Source organism: Neomonachus schauinslandi, chromosome 2, assembly GCF_002201575.2.
Source record: "Neomonachus schauinslandi chromosome 2, ASM220157v2, whole genome shotgun sequence".
Taxonomy (NCBI): Eukaryota; Metazoa; Chordata; class Mammalia; order Carnivora; family Phocidae; genus Neomonachus; species Neomonachus schauinslandi.
This window is the reverse complement of record NC_058404.1, coordinates 24,020,705-24,023,409: the sequence shown is the minus strand read 5'-3', so window position 1 is coordinate 24,023,409 and position 2,705 is coordinate 24,020,705.

The window sequence follows — 2,705 nt, the reverse complement described above, 5'->3', positions numbered from 1 at the left end:
TTTCATCACCCAGGGAGGATTGACTTTTGTCACAGGAGAGAACAGAACTCAACACCACACCCAGACACACTTTGTCACAAACTATCGCACTTCTCATTTATTCTTCTAAGAATTATTTATTCTCATCTTTCCTAAAAATAATTTCCTCACCTCTGAGAGGTCTACATTCCACTCCACATTCCTTACTAAGATGGTAGAATTCTAAGACACCTCTTTGGGTTACTCATTTTTCCCTGAGTATTTCCCACATATGAATGAGGTATACATGTTAATAAAATTCTGTGTTATTTTTTTCCTATTAAGCTTTTTTTTTTAAGATTTTATTTATTTTTTGACAGAGAGAGACACAGCGAGAGAGGGAACACAAGCAAGGGGAGTGGGAGAGGGAGAAGCAGGCTTTCTACGGAGCTCAATCCCAGGACCCTGGGATCATGACCTGAGCCGAAGGCAGACGCTTAACGACTGAGCCACCCAGGGGCCCCTTAATCTGTTTTTTATTATAGAATCCTTATCCAAGAACTCATAGGGTAGAGGGAAAATTATTTTTTCTCATTTATACTGACAATAAGATTATAAACTCCCTTGCTTAAAATTTTTTATAGTCACCTTAGCATCAAACACAGGTATGCTATAAATGAAACAAAAAGATTAATAGGCACTTTTATTGAATATCTACTCCATGCTAGGCATTTTTCTGGTGGTTTTATTGTTGATTCAGCTAAAACCAAATTGATTTTTACTTTAATTCAGGAAAGGGGGCACTTTGGGAATCATGATGTTATCATTTAGTATATTTCTGTTACATCCATGAGCTTCATTAAATGATTCAATAAGTATTTGTTGACTCGATGGATGGATGAATATATGTAGAAAGCATGTAATTCACACAATTAGAAACCTATTTAGGGAGTGCAGTGAGAGTGAGTGGAATTATATTCAATTCAAAATAATATTATACAATCCAAGAGATGTTTTTTTTTTTTTTTTCCCCATTAGTGAATTGGAAAAGCAGTAGGTATTGCATGTCCTTTATTGGACTAGACGATATCTTGGGGCTGGTGGTGGGGACTTTTTGAGACAACAGTCCTCGAAAACATATCTCTAATTCTAATGCCATCATTGTGTCCCTTATTCTATTGATAGTGGCACAATATTTTAAGTCATGATAGCTAAAAAAAACCTAAAAATTTTAAAGATGCTTAGATCTTATGTCTCTTTTTGGGGGGGCATGTAGTTCCACCTTTATATCATATTTTTTCACAAATGTCTGTATCAGTTCTTGTCAGCATTTATGTCATGACAAGATTATTTTAAAGGTTTCCAACTTCTGCCTTAATTCTTGCCTCTGCTGCTTAGTTTCAAGGACCATGTTCCCATAGCATAATTATCATATTTATTTATATATCAAACAGAAGTTAGTTTAACACTTTCTACACACAAGGCATCTTTCTAGAAGCTATCGGTGCAGCAGGGAAGACAAAAATTCCTGCCTTCATGGGATTTATATTCTCAAGCTGGGCACAAAGAGCAAGCAAAAATAACTAAAACAGCCAGTAAGTGAGACAGTAGTGAGAAGCTAAATAATGCAAGGATGGAGGATAATGAAAATGTGTGCTGCCATTTAGACAGGGTAGCCTGTTAAAGCCTCATTGGAAACCCAAGTTTTGAGTAATGTCCACAAGGACTTGAAGCGGGGGAGCTATGCATCCACCAGGGTATTAGCTTTTCAGACAGAGAGGGAAGAATTTGACTGTCATGTTCTGGGTCTTCATAGAACTTATTTCCACTTAGCAGTATATTAAATATCCATCTGTTTATTTTCTGTCACTTCCACTAGAATAGAAGCCATATGAGGACAGGGACTTTGAGCTGTTTATTGGTACAACTCCCTAAAGTAGAAAAATAGGTGCACAAAAATTTATTGAATAAACAAATATTCTGTAGCCACCATTTGTCCAACGATACCGTCATGCAGGCAGCAGGTTTTCAAAAAGATCTGATTAACATGTGTGTTCAACAAGGTCAGAGGATGACATTCATGAAGTTTTAAATTTTGACAGTATTGTTACCATATACTACTTATGTCACTCCAAACATGTCATCTAAAAACTAACAGTAAACTGAACTACCTTTGAAACATATGTAAAGATTAAACAATTCAATGTATAGTAACTTAACTAAAATATAAATATATATTGAATCTTAGAGCTTTTCCGTCTTTTTTTTTTTAAAGATTTTATTATTTATTTTTATTTGACACACAGAGAGAGATAGTGAGAGAGAGAGAGCACAAGCAGGGGGAACGGCAGGCAGAGGCAGAGGGAGAAGCAGGCTCCCCACTGAGCAAGGAGCCCGATGCGGGGCTCAATCCCAGGATCCTGGGATCACGACCTGAGCTGAAGGCAGCCGCCCAACCGACTGAGCCACCCAGGCGCCCCGAGCTTTTCCTTCTTTACCCCACCATATGCCAGTAAATATATCTTCTATGAAAAAATTACATAATTTTAGAATTCATGAAGAAAATTGGTATTTCTGTTTTTACTGATTTTTTAAAAATATTAAATCAATAAAATGCTAAAAAATGGATACCTACAGAATTTGGAAATATAACTAAATACCCAATTGTCTGTCGGTAACAAATGAAATAATAGTAATTTGAATGACATAAGAGGCTATCTTCTAGAACCCACTTTCAGCCCCTGTGT